Consider the following 26,353-nt stretch of genomic DNA (forward strand, 5'->3'; position numbering starts at 1 on the left):
GTGTTGCTATGTTCCCCAGGCTGGTATCTTCACATTTTAACGTCTGTGAAATTGAGGTGTGTCTTACAATCACTGCCAGGGGGCAGTCATGATGAGGCTGTTGTTGTCTAGACATGCTTATCATAACTCACCGAATAAGTGTGTGCCTCTTTCCAAGCCATCAGAGTCACACACTTCTTCTCCAAAGCTTCCTAAGGGCTCTATAAACTGTACCTGTATCAACAGGCTTGGAAATGTACATTCATCTCAAAGCATCATCCTACTTCAAGCTAGAGCAACTTAAGATGAACCTAAGCAGGTTAAGTAAAAACAATGTCAAGAATCACACATTTATAACCAAAGTAACTTCTTAAGGTGACAGGGCTAAATGAAACTAAGCGAAGTTTTGAAAGCAAGCAGGAAATGACACTTTCAATTTAAATGAAATGCGATTTAGAGCAAGTTTAGACAAAACTAAGCAATTTATGTCAAACAAGCTCAGAATTGATCATACAGAATTGATCATTCTTTTTAAAATTAATTTCTTACAAGGCATTCAAGAAAATCTAGTTAATACTAATCAGTTTATGTGAAACCAAACTCAAAAGCACTTGTTCCTATCAAAGAAAACTTCTTATTGCCCATTGGAGCTAATAAATACATGTACCTCAACAATTTATATGAAACCAAGCACAGACTCAAAACTTCTTCTCAAAACGCATTTCTTACAATGAGTTAAGAGTGTATGTAGTTGAAGCTAATCAATATGTGTGAAATCCAGCTCAATATCACCCATTCATTTCAAACAAAACTCATAAGCCTCATAAACTTTGCCCTGTTATCAAGGAGTCATTGGATTTTACAGTGATCCTTTATTCCCCAAACCCTTTAAAATTAGACTTGTGTTGCTTTGGTTGAAAAAGATCATCTTAGCATCTCTTTGGGGAAAGCATTGTAGGAGGATTTGTGGCTACTCTAAAGCTGCAGTCCTCATCCTTTCCAGCACCAGGAACTGGTTTCATGGAAGACAGTTTTTCCACGGGCTAGGGACAAGGGATGGTTTGGGGATGATTCAAGCACATTTTATTTATTGTGTACTTTATTTCTATTAATATTAGATTATAATACATAATGAAATAATTCTACAAGTCACCACCATGTAGAATTAGTGGGAGCCTTGAGCTTGTTTTCATGCAACTAGACAGTCCCATCTGTGGGTGATGGGAGACAGTGACAGATCATCAGGCATTAGACTCTCATACAGAGCATGCAATCTAGATCCCTCATGTGCACAGTTCATGATAGAGTTCTTACTCCTGTGACTATTTGATGCTGCAGCTGATCTGACAGGAGGCAGAGCTCAGGCAGTAATTTCAGCTGTTGGAGGTGGCCGTAAATGCAGATGAAGCTTTGCTTACTCCACTCACTTCCCGCTGTGCACTGGGTTCCTCACATCTAACAGGCTGAGAGCAGTACTGGCCCGGGGACTGGGGACCCTTGCTGTAAAGGAACATACAAACAGTGATGAGGGATGAAGAATTATGATCCTCATTGTGTAAGAGCCTATGAAAATAGATAAGAAACTCTCTAAGTATACGAAAGATGAATGGGTCAAGAACAGAGACCTGGCTGAAAAGGAAAAACAACCAGGGAAGAAATATTTGAAGCATATATAACTTCTCCACAAGTCAGAGAAATGTAGACTGGGAAAATAAGTTGATTTTTTTTTTTCGCCTATCAAATTACCCAAGATTTAAAAGCTAAACTATCCATGATGCTCAGGTTACAGTAAAACAGGAACTATTATGTTCTCTTCATAGGAGTGTTAATTGAAGCAGCCTTTCTGGAGCGTAATTTGACAATATGTAAAAAGAGCTTTTAAAATATACATACCTTGCTCATTTATGCAAAAAAAAATACAGGAAGGATAAATCAAACTAAACAAATTGTTTAGTTGGAGAAGGATGGGCATAAGAAAGAAGAAGAGGTATGAAATAGGAAAAGAGAGACATTTAATTGGGAGAAAAGTTGAGTGTTGGGAGAGAAGCTGAGGAAGGGCTTGCATGTCTGCTAGACTTACTGGCTCCTTGCTTCTGGCATTCCCATTATCTCAAGCAGCCTATGTTTCCCATTCAGTTGATACACCGTTTCCTTTCAACCCCTACATCCTGACCAACTGTTTCTTTGTTTAAGCACCAATAAATAGCGTGGGCTCCCAGAGTTAGGGGCCTTTGTAGCCTCCACACTCGCCATGGCCCCCTGGTCCCACTTTCTCTCTCACTGTCTTTTTCTCATTCCTTTGACTCCACTGGACTTAGTCGCCCCCATGACCTGGTATTGGGCCTGATCACCCCAACAACATTTCTCCCGTATATATACCTTTGACAAGGTTCTAAGGTCTAGAAACATAGTAAGGTTTACCTACCTCCAAAATAAATGAAAAATTAAAATCAAATGTGTGGTCACCAAAAATAGAAGACAAACTGGGCAAACTGGTTCATACCTGTAATCCCAGTGCAACATGGTGAGAGCTATCTCTTAAAAATAAAATAGCAACAAATGAACCTACTTGTGTTATAAATGATTAGCCACACTAAAGGGAGTGAGGGAATGTGGGAGGAAAGACCTAACTTTAGTAACTTTGGAAAATGGGATTTGTTTATTCTTTTAGAGTTGTGGGGGAGGGTCTTGCTATGTTGCCCAGGCTGGACTCAAACTCCTGGTCTCAAGTGATCCTCCCACTTCAGCCTCCAGAGTAGGAAAGTATGATTTTGACTGGATACTACAAGACTGAAAACAAAAAGAACTATACACAAATACTGCACTAAAGCTAGTAAATGTGTTTCTTAGAGGGGTATGAGTTAACAATTCTGAAACTAGGGGTTTACTTGGATTGAATAGATTAATAAATGTATATTGTAGATGACATCTTCAGGGTTTCTCACTGTCAGATAAATAAATTACAGGCTGGGCACAATGCCTCATGCCTATAATCTCAGCACTTTTGGGAGGCTGAGGCAGGCAGATCTCCTGAGGTCAGGAGGTAGAGACCAGCCTGGCCAACATGGAGAAACCCCGTCTCTACTGAAATACAAAAAATGAGCCTGGCGTGGTGGTGGGTGCCTGTAATCCCAGCTACTTGGGAGTCTGAGGTAGGAGAATTGCTTGAACCTGGGAGGCGGAGGTTGTAGTGAGCCAAGATTGCGCCACTGCACTTCAGCCTGGACAACAGAGCGAGACTCTGTCTCAAAAAATAAGTAAATATAAATAAATAAATAAATAACAAATAAGTAAAGAGGGAAGGCTAGAATTAACCCTGTGGCTTGGATTGTCACAGAAAGTATCAATATGAACTCATAGTTTTAAATATATATGTGGAGAGGGCACAAATATAATGGTGTTTGCATATGTGGATTAGAACACATACATATATTTTCTAGCTATGTCCACTAAGAAGGCTTAGAATTAATGACACCCTGGTAGCAATGAGGACATTTAGTACCCAGATCTTTGTTTCTAAATACCATTTCCAATCAAATAAACCAGGACTACTTGGAGAAGCGGATGATTCCAGAGCTAGGGGAGGGAAAAATTCGAGTTAAACCTGGAGCCTCTTGTGTTGTCAGAAATTAAGTGCTCAAGAGAGAATGGGAGCAGGTCGGAAAAACACAGGAGCCCACACTAGAGGAGATCCTATCGGCCAAAGCTAGACCGAACTTAGAAGCAAAAGAAATAACTATATTTTTGGATTGAAACCCATAGAGTGAAAAAAAAAAAAAGGAGAAGAAAATTCAGAAGTTTATATTGATGCAGATACAATCATTTGCTGCATAATGACACTTTGGTCAACAACAGACCATCTACAACAGTGGTTCCACAGGATTATAATGGTGTTTAAAAATTCCTGTTGCCTGGTGATATCATAGCAGTAGTAACATTGTAGTGCAATGCATCACCTTTTAAATGCTTAGATATGTTTAAATACACAAATACCATTGTGTTACAATTGCCTCTAGTATTCAGTACAATGACATGCTATACAGGCTTGTAGCTTAGGCACAATAGGCTATCCCACATAGCCTAGGTGTATAGTAGGCTAGGCCGTTCAGATTTGTGTAAGTACACTCTGTGATGTTCACACCACAATGAAATTGCCTAACGATGCATTTTTCAGAATGTGTCACCATCATTAAGTAATATACAACTGTAAATAATTGAATAAATTAATTTATAGGTGCAAAGAGATAGCTCTTTACAGAATTCCAGTTAGTAAATGTAAAAAGATGAAAGAAATAGAAAATCGCCATTAGGCAAATACCACAGTAATAATTGCTGTAAGCAAGTTCCACCAATAGATGTTAAAATTAGTAGTCAAAAATTTGAAATCTCTTGCATTTCAATACACTAACAATGAACAATCTGAAAAGAAATTAAGAAAACAATTCCATTTATAATAGTATCAAAAAGAATAAAATACATAGAAATAAACCTAACCAAGAAGATGAAAGACTTATACACTGAAAATTACAAACATTGCTAAGAGAAGTTAAAGAAGACACAAATAAATGAAAAGACATCTAATCTCATGGATTGGAAGACTTACTATTAAACTCCCCAAACTAACCAAACCAAACTACCAATTCGATGCAATCCCCATCAAAATCCCAGTGGCAGTTTTTGCAGAAATAAAACAAATCATCATAAACTCAGGGGATCCCAATTATCCAAAATAATTTTGAGAAAGAGGAACACATTTGGAGGAATCACACTTCCTGGTTTTCAAACATATTACAAAATTACAGTAATGAAAACAGTGTGATACTGGCATGCAGACAGACATATAGGAAAATGGAATAGAATAGAAAGGCCAGAAATAAACCCTTCATGTGTGGTCAAATGATCTATGACAAGGCCATCAAGACTTTCAATGGGGAAAGGTTAGTCTTCTCAACAAATGATGTGAGAAAACTATACATGAAAAATAATGAAATTGGACCCTTATCTTAACAATATACAAAAAATTAACTAAAAATGGATTAAAGACCTAAATGTAAGATCTAAAACTATAAAACTAGATGAAAACAAAGTGGAAAAACTTCATGACATTGGACTTGGCAATGAATTCTTGGATATGTCACTAAAAGTGCAGGCAACTATAGCAAAAAATAAACATGGGGCTATGTTAAATGTAGAAACCTTTGTGCATGAAAGAACATAATCAGCAGAGTGTAAAGATAACCTATGGCACAGGAAAAAATATTTTCAAATCACAAATCTGGTAAGAAGTTAATGCCCAGAGTATGAAAAGAACTCCTACAACTTAAAAACAACAAAAATCAAATAACCAGGCCAGGCGTGGTGGTTCATGCCTGTAATTCCAGCATTTTGGGAGGCCAAGGTGGGTGGATCACTTGAGTTCAGGAGTTCAAGACCAGCCTGGGCAACATAGTGAAACCCCATCTCTACCAAAAATACAAAAAAATTAGTAGGGCATGGTGGCACGCACCTGTAGTCCCAGCTACTTGGGAGGCTGAGATGAGAGGAACACTTAAGCTTGGGAGGCAGAGGTTGCAGTGAACAAAGATCACACCACTGCTCTCCAGCCTGGGTGACAGAGTGAGACCCCACCTCACAAACAAAACAAAACAAACAACCAAATAACCCAATTTTAAAATGGACAAAGGACTTGTATAGGCATTTCTTCAAAGATGACATACAAATGACCAACCAGCATATCAAAATATGCTCAACATCAGTAACCATCAGAGAAATGCAAATCAAAAACAAAGTGAGATATCACTTCTGACCCATTGCAATTGCTACTAGTAAAACAAAACAAAACAAAACAGAAAACAAACAAACAAACAAAAAACAAGTGTTGGCAAGGAAGTGGAGAAATCGACACCCTTGTGCACTTTTGGTGGAATTATAAAATGGTGCAAATGCTGTGGAAAACAATATGGTGATTTTTTTTCTTTTTCTTTTTTCTTCTTTTTTTTGAGATGGAGTCTCACTCTGTCACCCAGGCTGGAGTGCAGTGGTGCGATCTTGGCTCATTGCAATGTCTGCCTCCCGGATTCAAGAGATTCTCCTTCCTCAGCTTCCTGAGTAGCTGGGACTACAGGTGCATGCTACCATGCCTGACTAATTTTTGTATTTTTAGTAGAGATGGGGTTTCACCATGTTGGCCAGGATGGTCTCAATCTCCTGACCTCGTGATCCACCCGCCTTGGCCTCCCAAAGTGTTGGGATTACAGGTGTGAGTCACTAAGTCCGGCTGGTATTTTCTTAAAATATGAAAAATAGAAGTACCATATGATTCAGCAATTTCACTTCTGGATATATATCCAAAAGAATTGAAACCAGGGCCTCAAAGCAATATTTGTACACTCATGTTAATAGCAGTACTATTCACTATAGTCAAGAGGCGGAGGCAACCCAAATGTCATCAGTGGATAAATGTGATATATACAAAGAAAATGTGACTGAGGCACTGTCACAGATGGGAGGAAATACAATTAGTGATAATGAAATACAACATGTGACCCTGGACTGAATCCTAGACCAAAAGGAAGACAGTAGTGGAAATCTAGTGAAATTTGTTCCTCCTCTATTCAAATTGTCCCCCATTGCACTTAAAGTCCAATTCCTTACCATCTCCTACTAGGTCCTCTGGCAGCTGGCCAAGCCTTCAGCTGGGACTCACCCTCCACCTCTCCCCTCCTCTCTCCTGTGTTCTGAACACAGTAGTCTGCACTCAGTTTCCTCAACAGGCAAGTTATTTTCTTCCTAAGAGCATTTGCTCTTCCTTTTACCCAGAAGGTTCTGTGCTCAGATCTTCCACGGCTGTTTCCCTTCTTGTCCTCAGGACTTGACCCAACTGCCACCTCCTCAGTGAGACTTGCCTTGACCACTCAACTCAAGCAGTCTCATCCCTACCTGCCAGACACTTTCTATGCCACCATGACTTTGAAAAATGTTTGAGCACTAGTAATATGCAATAAAATGATTTTGTTCATGCATTTGTTCAGTGGTTAACACTCTGCCTCCCCTCTGTAAAATGCAATCTTCACGAGATTGGCTTTTAAAAATAATTTTATTTTATTTTAGATATAGGGTCTCATTCTGTTGTCCAGGCTAGAGTGCAGTGGTGCAGTCACAGCTCACTGCAGCCTCAGCCTCCTGGAGCCAAGTGATCCTCCTGCCTCAACCTCCCATAGTGCTGGGATTACAGGTATGAACCAATGCACCAAGCCAAGAATAGCTTTTTAAATTGTGCATTTAAAAAATTTTCAGAACTAAAGAGAAGTTGAAAGACTAGTACATGAACTTTACCTACTTTAATCTAATGTTAACATTATAATACATTATCTGTCTTTTTCTCTTTATACACACGTAAACACATATGCACACACACACATACATGCATATACATGTACTTTTCTCCTTAGCTATTTGAAATGAGTTGCAGACATTGTGGCATTTTACCATCAAATATCTCCTCATGTGTTTCTTAAGAGTAATGACATTTCTCTACATAATATTAATGTCACAAGAAAATTAACACTTCCATAAATTCATCTAACATACAGTACAAATTTCTGTCTTAAAAATGTCTTTTATGTCAGTTTTATTTGTCTCCCTGATTCAGGATCTTATCAAGTATCACGTATTGCATTTGGTTGTGAAATCTCTCTAGTCTTTTACTCACTTTGCCTCTTAATTTTTCATGACACTGACTTTTTTGTTTTTTTTGAAAAGCCCAGGTTCTTCAAAGAGCCCAAAGACCTCATCTGTCTTCTTTCTTTCCCCTTTCCCTTTCCCTTCCCCTTCTCCTTCCCTCCCCTCCCCTTCCCCTCCTCTCCCCTCCCCTCCTCTCTCCTTACCTTCCCCTCCCCTCCCCTCTCCTTCCCCTCCCCTTCCCTCTTCTTCCCCTCCCCTTCCCTCTCCTTCCCCTCCCCTTCCCTTCCTCTCCCCTCCCCTCCCTCTCTGCCTCCCTCCCTCTCTCTCTTTTCTTTTTCCTTCCTTCCTTCCTTCCTTCCTTCCTTCCTTCCTTCCTTCCTTCCTTCCTTCCTTCCTTCCTTCCTTCCTTCCTTCCTCTCTCTCTCGCTCTCTCTCTTTCTTTCTTTCTTTCTTTCTTTCTTTCTTTCTCTCTTTCTTTCTCTTTTTCTTTTTCTTTCTTTCAGACAGGGTCTTGCTCTGTCACCTAGGCTGGAGTGCAGTGGCATGATCGTGGTTCACTGCAACCTCAACCTGCCAGGTTCAAGTGATCTTCTCACCATGGATTTCTGAATAGCTGGGGCTACAGGTGTGCATCACCATGCCTGGCTAATTTCTTTATTTTTATTTTATTTTGTTTTACTTTTTGAGATGGAGTCTCGCTCTGTTGCCCAGGCTGGAGTGCAGTGACATGATCTTGACTCACTGCAAGCTCCGCCTCCCGTGTTCATGCCATTCTCCTGCCTCAGCCTCCCGAGTAGCTGGGACTACAGGCGCCTGCCACCACTCCTGGCTAACTTTTTTGTATTTTTAGTAGAGACGGGGTTTCACCGTGTTAACCAGGATGGTCTCGATCTCCTGACCTCATGATCTGCCTGCCTCTGCCTCCCAAAGTGCTGGGATTACAGGCATCAGCCACCGTGCTCGGCCTCTTTATTTGTTTTTAATGGAGGTGGGGTCTCATGATGTTGCCTAGGCTGGTCTCGAACTCCTATCCTTAAGCAATCCTCCCGCCTGGCCTCCCAAGGTGCTGAGATTATAGAAGTGAGCCACCATGTCTGACCCATCTGTCTAATAGAACACATTACATTCTGAATTTGCCTGATGCCTTACTTGTTATATTGATGAATTTTGCCTTCAGTGTCTCCTGTCTCTTTCCAGTCAGAGGCTCACTCCAGAGCTGCACTGTCCAACCAGGTGGCCACCAGCCACACGTGACTGCTGAGCACTTGAAATATGGCTGGTGTGGCCAGGCACAGTGGCTCCCACCTGTAAACCCAGCATTTTGGGAAGCCGAGACAGGCGGACCACCTGAGGTCAGGAGTTCGAGACCAGCCTGGCCAACATGGTGAAACCCCGTCTCTACTAAAAATACAAAAATTAGCTGGGCGTGGTGGCGGGCACCTGTAATCCCAGCTATTTGGAAGATTGAGGCAGGAGAATCGCTTAAACCCAGGAGGCGGAGGTTGCAGTGAGCCGAGACGGTGCTGTTGCACTCCAGCCTGGGCAACAAGAGTGAAACGCCATCTCAAAAAATAAAGAAAAACAAAGAAATATGACTGGTGCAACTGAGGAACAGAATTTTTACTTTTCTTTAGTTTATATTAATTTATATTTAATTTTTTTTAAATGATGCCCTTCAGTTTTGGAAACTGAGTATGTTTGGAATAACTTGGGTATGTGAATCTACTTTTTTAACTGTATATTTTGAAATCTGTCTGGTTGGAGATCTGCTATAAGTGTAAAATACAAACTAGAGTTTGAAGACTTAGACTAAAAAAAATTCCATCCATTGCATCCATCTGTCCATTCACAAAAAACTAAATTTAATCTTCCTCTTCTCCTTCTGCTGCTGCTGCTGCTTCTTCTTCTTCTTCTTCTTCTTCTTCTTCTTCTTCTTCTTCTTCTTCTTCTTCTTCTTCTTCTTCTTCTTCTTTTTTTGATAGGATCTTGCTCTGTTGTCCAGGTTGGAGTGCAGTGGTGCAATCATAGCTCACTACAACCTCAAACTCCTGGGCTCAAACAATCCTACCATCTCCGTCTTCCAAGTAGCTGGGACTATAGGTGTTCACCACTACGCTTGGCTAATTTTTAACATTTTTGTGTAAAGACAAGTTCTCACAATGTTTCCCAGGCTTGTCTCAAACTCCTGGGCTCAGTGGATTGTCCCACCTCGGCCTCCCAAAGTGCTAGGATTACAGGTGTGAGCCACTGTCAGGCCAAAGCCTTTTTTGTTTGTTTGTTTTTGTTTTTGTTTTTAGAGTAACAACATACACTCACAATGTGTAAATCCGAGAGGAGTAGCAAGTCTACGGAATGCTGCAAATGCCTCCCCGGGTTGCCAGTTCTCCAAGGTGGGAATCGTGTATCTCTTGCTTACCGATGTATCCCAGCACCTACCTAGCACCACACAGAGCGGATGCTTAATCCATGTTTGTTGAGTGAATGAAAGTCTGTGAGTGAGTAAATGACGAAATGGTCAATCCTTTGGCCAGGGGGCTGAGGGGTCCTTTCCAGCAGACCAGAAAGCATCATCAGGCCAAGTGTGCTTTAATATTAAAAAGAGGAATATAGGCCAGGTGCAGTGGCTCATGCCTGTAATCCCAGTGAAGTGGCTACATTGTCTGGGGTAAATACCTGGGGTTCATCATCTCATGCCAGGAAAATTTAGGACACACCAGGAGTTTAGGAGCGGACGTTTAATAGGCAAAAAGGAAGAGAAAGAAAGACAAGGGAAGGCCAGGTGCGGTGGCTCACACCTGTAATCCCAGCACTTTGGGAGACTGAGGCGAGCGGATCACGAGGTCAGGAGTTAAGAGACCAGACTGACCAACATGGTGAAACCCCATCTTTACTGAAAATACAAAAATTAGCCGGGCATTGTGGCACGCCTGTAATCCCAGCTACTCAGGAGACTGAGGCAGGAGAATCGCTTGAACCTGGGAGGCGGAGGTTGCATTGAGCCAAGATCATGCCATTGCACCCCAGCCTGGGGGACAGAGCGAGAGTCTCAAAAAAAAAAAAAAAAAAAAAAAAAAGGAAGAAATAAAAAAAGAAAAAAAGGAAACAGAAGGGAAAACAGCTCTCTCCCTAGTGAGAGAGAGACAGGGGACTTCCCAGAGGGAAAGACCAGCCTGGCCCATGCCGGGACTTTGTAGTCAGGCTTGAGGAGGCGGTGTCTGATTTACATAGGAGTCACTGATTGGTTCATCAGATATGACGTTTACATAGCAGGTGGGGAAGGCTGGTGGCCCACCCTAATCTTATTATGCAAAAAAACTCTGCCCTTGGCCGCAGCCATCTTGTCTGCTCCTTATTGTACGCTTGGCTGGCGGAGAAGGAAGGATGGAGCCACCCTTTGAACACATCTAGTCTCAGGTAGTTCTTTCCTGCCGGCATCCACCCGTGCAAGCGCCGGGCTTGCTCGTCTGTCTGCAGCTTGACTATATAGGTTGCTGTTTGTTAGAAAATGATTTGGGATGGGGTGCGGTGACTCACGCCTGTAATCCCAGCACTTTGGGAGGCTGAGGTGGGTGGATCACCTGAGGTCGGAAGTTCGAGACCAGAGACCAACCTGACCAACATGAGGAAACCCCATCTCTACTAAAAATACAAAAATTCGCCAGGGGTGGTGGCACACACCTGTAATCCCAGCTACTCGGAAGGCTGAGGCAGGAGAATCGCTTGAACCTGGGAGGCGGACGTTGCAGTGAGCCAAGATCGGGCCATTGCACTCCAGCTTGGGCAACAAGAGTGAAACTACATCTTAAAAAAGAAAAAGAAAAAAGAAAAGAAAAAAAAAGGACTAGAGAGAGAACACAGTCAGGGAGGGTGGAAAAGAGTACTGGGGAGAAAACCAGGGTGGCAGTCTGTGTTCTTGGAGCTTGCTCTGCAGGGGCAACAGGGCGCCAGGCCAGTGAAAGTAGTGGCAGGAGGAGGCAGGACCTGCTCTTTTTCCTTCCTTGGGCATTCTTTGTGTAGGCCTTTGTGTAGGGTGTTCTGTTGTACAGCCCTTGAGGGTGGCAGCGTGGCTTGGCTCTCCTTTCTGGGACATGACCCCTGGCAAGAGGACCCGCCCTGACCTGCATTGGTAGCTGTCCAGGCCCTGGAGTTTCACTCACACAAGCATTACAGAGAGGCCATCCTTTCCCAGGCACAAGCTCTGTTTTTCTTTTGTAATAAAGGATTTCACACATCGGGGACAAATATCTTAAATCACTAGAGTATATTTGCCAGGACATTCCATATATTATTTAATATGGTTTGGCTCTGTGTCCCCACCCAAATCTCATTCAAATTGTAATTGCCAAGTGTCAGAGGAGAGGCTGGGTGGGGGGTGACTGGATCAAGAGGGTGGAGTTCCCCCTTGGTGGTGGTGTGGTAGTGAGTTCACGAGACCTGATGCTCTAAAAGTGTGTGGCACTTCCCCTTTCACTCTCTCTCTCCCTCTCTCACCACCATATGAAGAAGATCCTTGCTTCCTCTTCACCTTCTGCTATGATTGTAAGTTTCCTGAGGCCTCCCAACCATGCTTCCTGTTAAGCCTGTGAAACTGTGAGTCAAGTAAACCTCTTTTCTTCACACATTATCTAGTCTCAGGTCGTTCTTTATAGCAGTGTGAAAACGAACTAATACATTATTCTAATCCTGATAAACACGTTTCAGGGTAAGTGTCATTATCTCCAGTTAATGGTTATATCATTAATGGTATTAAAATATCATAATGGTAGTATCATTATCCCCAGTTAATATGGAGAAACCTGGTTTCAAATAGGTTGAGTAATTTACCTAAGGTCATACAAGTCGTCAGTGTCTGTATTGGCTGCTGAGAGTAGCTGGGTCCCAAGTTTACACTCTTCGCTGCTCTACCTTTCTCCATTGGCAAGTGAGGCCGGGTGTGGTGGCTCATGCCTGCAGTCTCAGCATTTGGGGGCGGGGGGTGAGGCAGCAGGATCACTTGAGACCAGGAGTTCAAGACCAGCCTGGGCTGGCCTTGAACATAGTGAGACTCAGTCTCTACAAAAAATAATAAAAATAGGCCAGATGTGGTGGCACATGCCTGTAGTCTCAGCTACTCAGGAGGCTGAGGTGGGAGGGTCGCTTGGGGCCGGGAGTTCTGGGCCGTAATGAGCTGTGATCGTACCACTGCACTCCAGCCTGAGTGATAGAGTGAGACCCTGTTTCAAAAAAAGAAAAAAAAAAGAGAGACAAAGACTGTTTTGGGCTCCCAGGATTATCCTTGTAGAGCTGTGGAATCTGCATGCTACAGTAACTCCATCTTACTAAGTGGTGCTGTCCCTGAGGCATATATATATATATATGTGTGTGTGTGTGTGTGTGTGTATGTGTATATATATATATGTGTGCATGTGTGTGTATATATATGCTACTTTGTGCATTTATATATAAAAATAAATATTATATATAAAAATAAATATTATATATAAAAATAAATATTATATATGTATCTGTAAAATACATACATATGCCCTGTGTTTTTTCTAATTACAGGCAGGAGGCCTTACCTTCCAAATTTCCAGATCATATTGAAAGCTTGAGGGAAAAACGATGAATTCATAAGTCAACTGGCACAAGCTTATCCCTCCTGAAAATGATTTTTCACTCTTGAATCCCTGGGACAGCACAGGAACTAGCTCCTTGCAAGAGGACATGCCCAAATATCAGTGTCAGAATGTATGGTTTGCTTTGAAATTGTAGCCTTGGCTAAAACTGCCAAACCCAGGATAGGGGAAAACAATCCCTGTCTAAAGTGTGTGTATCTATACATTCTTCCATTGAAAGGTTGAGTGTTTTCTTAAGAGAGGGTCCCAGCTGATCAGAAAGGGGGAGTTTGATGTTCTGAGTCCTCAAGTGAACAGCATTATTCCAAGGAAAGCATTTAAAAGTTACTGAAAAACAAGATCCACTTTAGAACTACAGGCCAGGTGCAGTGGCTCACACTTGTAATCCCAGCACTTTGAGAGGCCTAGGATTGCTTGAGTCCCGGAGTTCGAGACCAGCTTGGACAACATGGTGAGACCCCCCCTGCTACAAAAAAAAAAACTCCACAAAAATTAGCCGGGTGTGGTGGCGTACGTCTGTAGTCTCAGCTACTCATGGGGGCTGAGGCAGAAGGATCACCTGAGCCAGGGAGGTCAAGGCTGCAGTGAACTGTGATCCTGCCACTGCACTCCAGCCTGGGCAACAGAGTGAAACACTGTCTCAAACAAACAAACAAACAAAAATCAAAACAAAACTACAAATAGACTTCATGTGATGGTGTCTGGGAAAATTGCAGTTTATAGAGCTGTTCAGGAATCTTGGGTTAAAATGTGGATTAAATGTGCACATTTATTTTTATTTTTTTCCTAAATTACACTAAGACTGCAGAAAAGAGATCTAAGGTATATATACGTATATATATACATGTATATATATACGTATATATATACATGTATATATACGTGTATGTATATATAGAGAGAGAGGGAGGGAGAGAGGCAAAAGTATGGGGAAAACGATAGAAAATAGCAACAAAATTTTGGAAGACAGAAGCGGATATATGTGTAGTGACTGACTTAGGAGCCCAAGTGAAATTAAATCCTAAGCCACCAGTGGGTGGAGCTGAGACTTATTCTGATATATACCACAGAATTCTGAAGAGGCTCAGGAAATGTATTTCTGGATCTGAGGTGAAGGTTGGATCTAGTGGCTAGAATAAGACGACTGGGTAAAAACGGAGATGTTAGATCCCTGCATTCCTTGCCCTGATTCCAGGCCCCTAGCTGTCTATTTCCCCTCTATCCTGGCCGAAGATTGGAGATTTATTCTCTGGAGAGAGTGTTTGGGGACAAACAGGGCCAGTGAAATGAGACTAATTAGTTACATATTGAATGCTGGATTTTGAGACTCCCAGAGCTCTGCCTCCAAATGCTTAAAGCCAAATTGTAACCTCCAAACAGTCTTTTCTTTTTTTCTTTGAGATGGAGTCTCGTTCTGTCTTCCAGGCTGGAGTGCAATGGTGCGATCTCGGCTCACTGCAACCTCCGCCTCTCAGGTTCAAGTGATTCCCCTGCCTCAGGCTCTCGAGTAGCTGGGACTACCGGCGTGCCATCATGTCCTGCTTATTTTTTGTATTTTTAGTAGAGATGGGGTTTCACCATGTTGACCAGGCCGATCTCAAACTCCTGACCTCAAGTAATCCTCCCACCTCGGCCTCCCAAAAGGATGAGATTACAGGCATGAGCCACTGCGCTGAGCCCAGAGTCTTTTAAGAGGATACATACATTTTATGGCAAATCTGACCAGTTTAAGGGAGGAGGCCTGTAGATACTGACACTAGAGTCATCATCCACAGATGAGCTTGTAATCAAAGTCACCTTGTCCCATCCACATGCTGAGAGTGCCCAGTAAGATTTCATTTCTCAACTGTGAGTCCTAAGTAGACATCTGAGGATGGCCAGGTACCTGAAGAAAGCTGCTAACATGGAATACAGACACTTACGCAGCAAACAAACCAACTAAAGCAATTTTGAAGCCATATAAACTGAGCAGGGAGGAAAAAAAAAACTTTAAAAAAATCAATTTGTCATTGTTATTTTTAGAAAGGTAAGGGAAAATATTGCATCCATGAAACGGAAACAGAAGAAAAAATATTCAGAGAACAAAAGTAGAGCTCTTAGAAGTGAAAAACATGACAGGAGAAATGAAAAAAATCAAATAGATTTGGAAGATAAGAGATGAAAACAGTCACCCAGAAGGCAGAGCAAAAGAACAAAGAGATGAAAGGCAAAGACCAAAGGTTTTTATTTAAAAAACAAAGCAAAAAAGCCCCCAAAAACCAAAAAACAGAATAAACAGATAAACTACAGTGGGAAAAAATATTTGCCAACTATGCATCTGAGAAAGGTCTAATATGCAGCATCTACAAAGAACTTAAATTTATGAGAAAAAAAAAAAACAACCCTGTTAAAAAGTAGGCAAAGGACATGAATAGACACTTTTCAAAAGAAGATGCAGACATGGCCGACAAGTGTATGAAGAAAAGCTCAATATCACTGATCATTAGAGAGTGCAGATCAAAACCACAATGATATACCATCTACACCAATCAGAATGGCTATTATAAAAAGTCAAAAACTAACAGGTGCTGGTGAGGTTGTGGAGAAAGTAAACGTTTATACAGTGTTGGTGGGAGTGTAAATTAGTTCAGCCATTGTGGAAAGCAGTGTGGTGATTCCTCAGAGAGGAAACAGAACTACCATTCGACCCAGCAATCCCATTCCCGGGTATATACCCAGAGGAATATAAATCATTCTATCACAAGGATGCATGCTCGCATATGTTCATTGCAGCATTACTCACAATGGCAAAGAAATGGAATCAGCTTTCTAAATGTCTGCCAACAGTAGACTAGATAAAGAAAATGTGGTACATATACACCATGGAATACTATGCAGCCATAAAAAAGAATGAGATCATGTCCTTTGCAAGGACATGGATGGAGCTGGAGGCCGTTATCCTTAGCAAACTAATGCAGGACCAGAAAACCAAATACTACATGTTCTCACTTATAAATGGGAGCTAAATAATGAGAACACATGGAGGGGAACAACACACACTGGGGCCTAACTGAGGGTGGAGGCTGGGAGGAGGGAGAGGGGCAGAAAAAGTAATTATTGGGTATTAGGGTTAGTACCTGGGTGATGAAATAATCTGCACAACAAGCCCCATGGCAGGAGTTTACCTATGTAATAAACCTGTACATGTACCCCTGAACCGAAAATAAAAGTTGAAAAAAAAGCTTACAAAACAGAAAAAGAAAGAAAACAAATGAGACAAACAAAAGATATGTTTGAAGATATGTAGAAGATACGACATCCAAATAGTAGGAGATATCATTAGTATGTATCATAATATATCATAAGAGGAAGTGAGTGGATAGTATCTAAAACGGATGAACCAAATAAAAGCAGTAGTTATTATTTAGAACAATAGGGATGTGTAATGCCAGAATAAACCACCTCTGGAGGAAGTGGAGGAAGTTGTGGGTCAAAAAGCTGTTTTGTTTTAGTACTATCAGACTTTTAAGGTAGACGTACATGTCCCTTTAAAATAAAAATAAAAACAAGATTACCTATTAACAACATAAAATATAAATTGATTACCAAAAAGAATATCTAGAAAAGGCTTCCCATGTGATTATGATGATCAGTCACTCTTTTTGTTTTAGAGATGGGGTCTCACTGTGTTGCCCAGGCTGGAGTGCAGTGGTGAGGTTGTAGCTCATTGCAGCCTCCAACTCCTGGCCTCAAGTGATCCCCCCACCTCAGTCTCCCAAGTAGCTGGAACTGCAGGTTCGCCCCACCATGCTCAACTAATTAAAAAATTTTTTTTATGTACCACATTTTCTTTATCTAGTCTACTGTTTAGTAGAACGATGTCTCACCGGTCTTGGACTTCTAGCTGCCCACGCTGGTCTCGAATTCCTGGGCTCAAGTAATCCTCCCATCTCAGCCAAAGTGCTAGGATTACAGGCCTGAGCTACCGTGCCTGGCCTGATTAGTCACTTTTGGAGCCATTTAATTGACAAAGGACCTACTGAAGTGCCAGCACTGTACTAGGCAAGAAAAAAGGAAGCTGGATACAAAACGGATATGATTGCCTCTGTATTCTAGGAGCTCAGAGTTTAGTGGAAGAGACCGATGCTTTGTCAGCAGCAATCATACAAGCTACTGGGTAAAATGACAGAGATACTCTGAGCATGTAAGCGGAGTAGAGAAGAGGGCTGGCGGCGGCATGGAGGCTGGTTGGAAAGGCTTTCTGAGTAGGGTGTCTCTCAAGCAGAGTTTTTATTTATTTATTTATTTATTTATTTATTTATTTATTTATTTAGAGACGGAGTCTCGCTCTGTCGCCCAGGCTGGGGTGCAGTGGCCGGATCTCAGCTCACTGCAAGCTCCGCCTCCCGGGTTCACGCCATTCTCCTGCTTCAGCCTCCCGAGTAGCTGGGACTACAGGCGCCCGCCACCTCGCCCGGCTAGTTTTTTGTATTTTTTTTAGTAGAGACGGGGTTTCACCGTGTTAGCCAGGATGGTCTCGATCTCCTGACCTCGTGATCCGCCCGTCTCGGCCTCCCACAGTGCTGGGATTACAGGCTTGAGCCACCGCGCCTGGCCTCAAGCGGAGTTTTAAAGGGCAGACAAGCTTAGAAGTTTAAGGAAGGGGATGTGAGGGCGTTTTAGGGAGAGAGGATGTCTGAGCCAGAGGGCAAGGTCAAGAACCAACGTGCAGAGGTTGAGGGAGACAGCAGTTCTTGCTAAAGTGGAACTTGCAGGGTGAGCTACACAGCTGGAGAAGCAGCAACCATGGATCATAAACGACCAGGAGGGAGAAGGGCCGGTATGTGGTGGACTTTATTCTAAGGGAACAGAGAACGAATAATGGCTGTTTAGGCAAGAGACAGATAGGTTCAATTTTGTCTCATAGAAAGATCAGGTTGGTTGCTATGTGAAAAACAGCTTGGTGTGGCACAAGGTAGAAGGCAAATATGCCAGTTAGATGGTGACTTCCATTTTCCAGGTGAGGAATGATGGTGATGGTAGGGACGCAGACAGAAAATCAATTTTATGACTTAAGATGTAAGATTTGGGCTGGGCGCAGTGGCTCACACCTGTAATCCTAGCACTTCAGGAAACCCAGCCATGAGGATTGCTTGAAGCCAGGAGCTCAAGATCAGCCTGGGCAACATAGTGAGATCCCATCTCTACAAAATAACTGATAATAAATAAATAAATAAATAAATAAATAAATAAATAAATAAAATTAACCAGGCGTGGTGGTGGTGCACACCTATAGTCCTGGCTATCTGGGAGGCTAAAGCAGAAGGATTGCTTGAGCCTAGGAATTTGAGGCTACATTGAGCTGTGATCATGCCTCGTACTCCAGTCTGGGCAACAGAGCAAGGCCTTGTCTTCAGAAAAAAAAAAAAAAAAAAAATTGGCAGGACCAGTCATGGATTTGCTGTTGAGGTTGGAAGAGATGGAGAAGGTAAGGGGAAAAACAGGAGTCTAGGGATACCCTTGAGATTGTGTCTTGGAACTGACTGCATGAGTAGCCTACAAGATCTACACAGGTCTCTCTCTCTATGAAGACCAGGTAAACTGGAGCAAGGAAAGTTTTGGACAGAGGAAGGCAGAGAGAATGGAGTTTTTCCATCTGCCTCCTCGTGTATATAAGATCCAAGCCCATCTTTAAAAAAAAAGTTAATTCATTTTATCTTTATTTATTCTTTTATTTTGAGACAGGGTCTCACTCTGTTGCCCAGGCTGGAGTGCAGTGGTGTGATCATGGCTCATTGTAGCCTCAGACTCCTGGGTTCCAGTGATCCTCCCACCTCAGCCTCCAGAGTAGCTGGGACTACAGGTGCGTGCCATCATGCCCAGCTGATTTTCTAGTTCCATCTTGAGAGGGCTGAGCTAGGCAAAGCCTTCCGCGGGCTTCTCCCAGTTGCCTAAAATGAAACACATCAAGTTAAAATTGTTAAAAATAAATGTCCAAAAGCAACTTGACATTAAAAAGGCAACAACTTGAGGATGCAAAGAGGGGTGAGAATCTGTAGATTAATGGTACGTGTACAATAATTAGGAGGTTTTTGGGAGCCCCAATTGAAGTAAATTCTCTCACTTTGTAAACCTCCCTGAAGGTAGGAGGTGGGAAATTTCCAAAGCATAGCACTCCTGGGTAATGACGCTCTGATTTTTGGAGCTATTGGGCCCACACAGCCTCTGATGTACAGACTGTCAGTTCCCTAGAATTTCTATCTTGTCACCCACTGATATAAACACCTTTGAGTTACACATTCTTGAAACTCACCAAGAATTATCTTCCAGAAATGTACTGAAATGTCTTTGTTTCAGCTTGGCAGCTTCATTTTTCAGCTCTCTAAATCCAGCTCTGGGTCAGATGTAGCAGCTTGCCTGTGTGCCAGCACCAATGTTATTATAAAACCACATTGAAATAATTTTTGTGACAGGTTTGAGTAGTAAATAGAGAGATAGCTTAGTGTAGTAAAGCATTTTTCAATTTTAAATAAAGAAATCTTCTTTAAAAGGAAAAAAAAATCCCCTCATACCTCTAGCATTGACTGAAACTATTTTTTATTTGTTACTGAATCATATACATTGAACAGGACATAAATACCTTATGCTTACAGCTCTTAAACTATAAAACCAAAAGAGATACTCAAATTAAATTTAAGCAAAAATAAAATACATCAAAAAACCACAAACCTTTTAAGTTGGTAACATTGAGTCCCTCTGTAGTGAAGATATAAAAGACATTGGCAGATTATTGTTCTGATCATATGACTAGAAAATAACTGGCTTGTGTGATATTTCACGTACTTTTAAAGACTTTAGAAATCTGTGGGTGCAAATACGTTTGAAGGCGTAAATTCCAGATGGGAGAGAGACCTTCCTAGGCGACCAGAGATTCTCAAGCTTCTTTCCTAGTGGAATTTGCCAAGTTTGGGCACAGGCAGAGGGTTCAGGTTGACAATGGGCAGAAAACACTGGGAGAGAAAGAACCATTGTGATTTGTAATGACCTTGTGGGTTGGCATGATGAATTGGAAGCTGGTTTTTTCTACCTGCCGGCTGTCTTTCACCTGACTTTTACTGAATGGTGGGGCTGTGATTAAGACTAGAGTTTGGTGAGGTTTAAGTCAGAATAAAAACGTAGAGATAAATAGCTAAATGTAACATTTTATTTGGGAAGCAAGAATTGCCATTTGGGGCATACACACAGACCAGATGGTCTTCAATATGTCCAAAGAACAACGAGAAGGTTGGAGGTCTTATGAAAAGGAGAAATGTTATGTACTTTTTGGAAAGACAGTTCACTGGCACTAGTAGAATTTTTTGGGGAGCTGGCAAGCTCTGACTGCTGAGTGACTGCAATGTTAGGTAAAACTAGTCTTAGATTTGCAGCAGATGGTTTCAGTTGTTAGATAAAACTGGTTTCAGATTATAATAGGCAGTTTCAGCAGTCAGGCCTGCAAAGAATTACATTTTTGGGACCGTGTCATGTGCCCCAAGTAACTTTTCCTTCTGGCCTCTGGATTGTGGTTTTGTTCAGTATGACAAGGATGATCCAGTTCACATGATCAATTTTCACAGCTAGAAAGGCAGAGAAGGAGTCTCTGCAAACTTTCAGTGCTTGGAAGGAGGGGCTCTGAAATAAACACAAGAGACATCTCACCCTTGATATACTTGAAATCAAAGGAGAACTAAAACTAACTTAACCTGAAACCCAATCCCAATGCATCTCAACTGCTTGACAGAGAAAAGAAGATATCTTGTCTGGGGAAAATAGCATTGGCCTCAGTCTCTATGGTGCTTTTATACACAATATTTGACATACAATGATACCATAAGAGATGTGCTAGGAAGCAGGAAAATGTGTGCCAGTAATACAGAGAAATAACATCCTATGGAAGTAGATCTATGGATGACCCCGGTTTTAGAATTTGCAGAGCAACCATTATGGATATGTTTTTACAAAACAAAAGAAAATCCAGACCAAAGAAAGGAGAAAAGGTAAAGAATTTCTTTTTTTTTTTTTTTTTTTTTTGAAACAGAGTCTCACTCTGTCGCCCAGGCTGGAGTGCAGTGGCGCAATCTCGGCTCACTGCAAGCTCCGCCTCCCGGGTTCACGCCATTCTCCTGCCTCAGCCTCCTGAGTAGCTGGGACTACAGGCGCCCGCCACCGCGCCCGGCTAATTTTTTGTATTTTTAGTAGAAACGGGGTTTCACCATGGTCTCGATCTCCTGACCTTGTGATCCGCCCGCCTCGGCCTCCCAAAGTGCTGGGATTACAGGCGTGAGCCACCGCGCCCGGCCAAGAATTTCAACAAATAAATATAATGTATATAAAGAACCAGTCTCATTCCTGGAACTTAAAAATGCAGTCTTTGAAAGGAAGAATGCATGGTGGGTGTGTTGCAGGGTAGGGGGACGTTAAGACAGGACTTCCAAATTGGTCGAGTGAAAAAAATCAATTCCTCTCTTTAAGAACAACTATAGGCCGAGCATGGTGGTTCACACCTATAATCCTAGCATTTTGGGAGGCTGAGAAGAGTGAATCATTTGAGGTCAGGAGTAGGGGACCAGCCTGGCCAACATAGTGAAACCCAGTCTCTGCTAAAAATACAAAAAAATTAGCTAGGCATGGTGACTCACTCCTGTAATCCCAGCTACTCAGGAGGCTGAGGCAGGAGAATCCCTTGAACCCGGGAGACAGAGGTTGCAGTGAGTCAAAATTGTCAAAAATAACAATTTTTAGAATTCCGTATTTTTGTATGTCTTTGTCAATTTCTGGAATCCTAAAGAATAGAGTAGCATCCTGTTCAAGAATCTCTCAGGCCGGACGCGGTGGCTCAAGCCTGTAATCCCAGCACTTTGGGAGGCCGAGACGGGCGGATCACGAGGTCAGGAGATCGAGACCATCCTGGCTAACATGGTGAAACCCCATCTCTACTAAAGAGTGCAAAAAACTAGCCGGTTGAGGTCGCGGGCACCTGTAGTCCCAGCTACTCGGGAGGCTGAGGCAGGAGAATGGCATAAACCGGGGAGGCGGAGCTTGCAGTGAGCTGAGATCCAGCCACTGCACTCCAGCCTGGGCGTCAGAGCAAGACTCCGTCTCAAAAAAAAAAAAAAAGAAAAAAAAGAATCTCTCAAAACAACTGGATCTCAGCTAAAAACAGTGGGAGTCCGTGGTATTTTAGTCTAGGGATCCTCCCATTCATCTTGCTCCCCTTGCTAGCTCTGTTGGGGCAAGTCATGGGATTAAAATCGGGGCTATTGTGATTTGCTGTTGGCTGCAGGAAAACCCATGCCCAGGGACATTGTTGAAAACAATAATGATCTTGGTAGCAAACAATCTGAGATGGCCAACATCACAGCTAGCCTATCGCTGGAGTAGGCAACAGATAGGTGCATTAGCCAGAAATGTATGAGATCCAGGTAATGAGATAGCCAAAGTGAGATAATCTTGATATGCTCCCATTTCTTCCTGCTTATCTGCAAGTTTGCATGCATGTTCAGAGTTGCTCATGCATTCGGAAGAAATTGGACAGGGCCCCATTTATATTGTCTGTAAGCAGAAGAGAAGACAGAAGGCCCAGTAGAAAGTACAAAGTAGGACCAGGACTAGCTACGTAATTTTCAGCACCTACTGCAAAAATGAAAATGCAGGACCCCTTGTTAAAAATATTATAAGAATTTTGGCCGGGCGCGGTGGCTCAAGCCTGTAATCCCAGCACTTTGGGAGGCCAAGACGGGCGGATCACGAGTTCAGGAGATCGAGACCATCCTGGCTAACACGGTGAAACCCCGTCTCTACTAAAATACAAAAAAAATTAGCCGGGCGAGGTGGCGGGCGCCTGTACTCCCAGCTACTGGGGAGGCTGAGGCAGGAGAATGGCGTGAACCCGGGAGGCGGGGCTTGCAGTGAGCTGAGATCCGGCCATTGCACTCCAGCCTGGGCAACAGAGCTAGACTCCGTCTCAAAAAAAAAAAAAAAAAAAAATATATATATATATATATATATATATTATAAGAATTTCAAGATGGCAATAACAGAGCATTAAACTAAGTATGAGATCCTCCTAAACAAGGGACCCTGTGTGTCCACACAGGTTGCCTACCCACAGTTGGCCCTGGTTGAAGTTTACTTTTAAACAGTCTAAACTTTGTGTTTTCCAAATTGGAAAAGAGTGAAAAGACATACTGGCTAAAGGTATTTAAACACAACCTTTGACCAGTCATTGACTAACTACTAGGCAAAGCTGACTCAGAGTCAGACCCTAGAAGGGCAGGCTTAAAAATAACTGCAAACGGCTGGGCGTGGTGACTCATGCCTATAAATCCCAGCACTTTGGGAGGCTGAGGTGGGCAGATCACAGGGTCAAGAGATCAAGGCCATCCTGGCCAACATGGTGAAACCCCATCTTTACTATAAGTACAAAAATTAGCTGGGCATAGTGGTATGTGCCTGTAGTCCCAGCTACTCAGAAGGCTGAGGCGGGAGAATCACTTGAACCCAGGAAGCAGAAGTTGCAGTGAGCCGAGATTGTGCACTCCAGCCTGGTGACAGAGTGAGACTCCATCTCAAAATAAATAAATAAATAAATAAATAAATATATAAATAAATAAAATAAATGCAAACAAGCAAGCAAAAACATAAAAAACTGGGCAGATGCTCCAGCAGCTACACACTGTGTGGGAGATAGAATCTACAAAAGTAACCCAGGCAAGTCACTGAACAAACAAAGTCAGCAACAAGAATGATCCTAGAGGGAGGGAATCAGAAGCCAGAGTTGCAACATATTACCTAAAATATTTAATTTTCAATAACAACAATGAAAAAAAGGATGCAAAGAAACAGAAAAGTGTGACCAATACCCAGTAAACAAAGCAGTCAATAGAAACTACCTTCAGATGTTGGTATTAATAGGAAATACTTGAGAGCAGTAGAAACCTGTTTAAAGATTAAGGAAGAGTATCATGAAAATTTCACATAAAAAAAATCAATAAAGAGTCATAATAAGAATTTAAAAATAGAAAATAAAATAAGTAATAAGAATATGTAAATTGTGGAATTGAATAGTACCAAAGTTTAAAAATTTATTAGAGGGATCAAAAGCAAATGTGATGTGAATAGGCCAAAGAAATAATTGGTGAGCTGGAAGATAGACCAGTAGAAATTATCTAATCTAAAGGAAAGCGAGAAAAGAGAATAAAGAAAAGTAAACAATGCTCAGTGACTTGTGGAAAACTATTAAGCACACCAACAGGGAGTTCTAGAAGCAAATAAGAAAAAAGGGCAGGGCCGGGTGCAGTGGCTCATGCCTGTAATCCCAGCACTTTGGGAAGCCAAGGCGGGCAGATCACAAGGTCAGGAGATTGAGACCATCTTGTGAATGGTGAAACCCCATCTCTACTAAAAATACAAGAAATTAGCTGGGCATGGTGGTGGGCGCCTGTAGTCCCATCTACTTGGGAAGCTGAGGCGGGAGAATGGCATGAACCCGGGAGATGGAGCTTGCAATGAGCCAAGATTGCACCACTGCACTGCAGCCTGGGCGACAGAGCGAATCTCAAAAAAAAGAAAAAGAAAAAGAAAAAAAAGTAAAAAGTGCAAGAAAAATACTTGAAGAAATAATGGCTCAAACCTTTTGAAAAGGTTTCATGAAAAACATTAATCTATACATCCAAGAAGGCCAACACACTCTAAGTATTATAAGGAGATACCATCCTAGATATATCAGTGAAAGAAATTAAAAATCTAAATAAATGAAGAGAAATTCTATGTTCATGTATTGGAAGTTCAATATTGTTAAGATAGCAATCCTCTCAAATTGATCTATAGAGTGAATGCAGTGCCTATCAAAATTATGGCAGGCTTTTCTAATTTTTGGAGAAATTAACAAACTAGTACTAAACTTATATGGAAATGCAAAAAACAAATAGGCAAAACAACTTTGAACAAGAGGAACAAGGCTTGAGAACTTTCAGTAGCTGATTTCAAATTTTGTTACAAACTAATAAAGACAGTGTGATAATAGCAGAAGGATAGACATATATATTAATGGAACAGAATAGAATGTTCAGAAATGAACCCTTACATTTATGGTCGATTGGTTTTGACAAGGGCTTCAAGGCAATTCCATGGGGGAAAAGGTAATATTTTCAACAAATGGTACTGGAAAAATTGGATATTCATATGCCTCAAAAAAGAACTTATACTTTCACATCAAGTCATATGCAAAAATTGGCTCAAAATGGATTATACAGTGAACAGTAAGAGCTAAACTTACAACACTTCTTAATAGAAAACTAAGAGAAATTATTGTAACCTTGGTTTAAGTAAAGATTTATTATGTATAATACTGAAAACATGATTTTTATGAAAAGAATTGATGAACTTTTTAAAAATAATAATAAAAGCTTTTGTACTTCAAAACATATCTTTAAGAAAATAAAAAGAGAAACTACTGACAGGAAGGAAACATTTTCAAGTCATGTTCTTGAGAAAGTAGTTGCATCTAGGATATGTAAAGAACTCTCAACATTTAATTGAAAGATAAATAACTCAATTAAAAACAGCCAAGAAATTTGAATAGACATTTTACCAAAGAGATATACAAATAGTTAATAATTACATGAAAAGATGCTCAACACCCTTAGTCATTAGGGAAATGCAAATCAAAACCATTATACACCGCTAGAATGATTATAATAAAAAATATTGACATTACTAAATGCTAGTGTATAGTAAAAAATATTGACATTACTAAGTGCTAGTGAGTGTATGGAGAAACTAGAAATCTCATTCATCACTAGGGGGAATGTAAACTGGAATAGCAATTTTGGGAAGCAATTTGCAGTTTCTTAAATTGTTAAACCCATACTTATGATATTACTCAAGAATGTCACATTTAGGCTCTACAAAAAGAAATGAAAATATATTTCCACACAAAGACACATATGTGAATGTTTGTGGCAGGATTATTCATAACTCAAAACTAGAGGCAGCCCCAAATATTCATCAACTGGTGAACAGATTAACCAAATGTGATGATTGCATACAATGGA

The sequence above is a fragment of the Macaca fascicularis genome, chromosome 3 (genome assembly GCF_037993035.2).
Source record: "Macaca fascicularis isolate 582-1 chromosome 3, T2T-MFA8v1.1".
NCBI lineage: Eukaryota > Metazoa > Chordata > Mammalia > Primates > Cercopithecidae > Macaca > Macaca fascicularis.